This window comes from Lontra canadensis, unplaced genomic scaffold (assembly GCF_010015895.1).
Source record: "Lontra canadensis isolate GAN:19392208 unplaced genomic scaffold, GSC_riverotter_1.0 scaffold9, whole genome shotgun sequence".
Lineage (NCBI taxonomy): Eukaryota > Metazoa > Chordata > Mammalia > Carnivora > Mustelidae > Lontra > Lontra canadensis.
In genome coordinates, this window is record NW_022631003.1 from 30,398,030 (window position 1) to 30,398,239 (window position 210).

Here is a 210-nt window from a genome sequence, read left to right on the forward strand (position 1 = left end):
CAAGTGACCTAAATAAAACGGATTTTAAAATTATCTTTACCATTCACGTCAACTATTGACTTTGGTCCTTTACTAAAGCAGACACAATGAATCTTCTTTTTGTTGATCAGTTTCAGTCACTGGCCCAAGGGTACCATATTTGATGAAAATAGTATCATGGATTTGATCCCATCATTTAAAAATCAATAATTAAAAAAATAACAAAGTTGG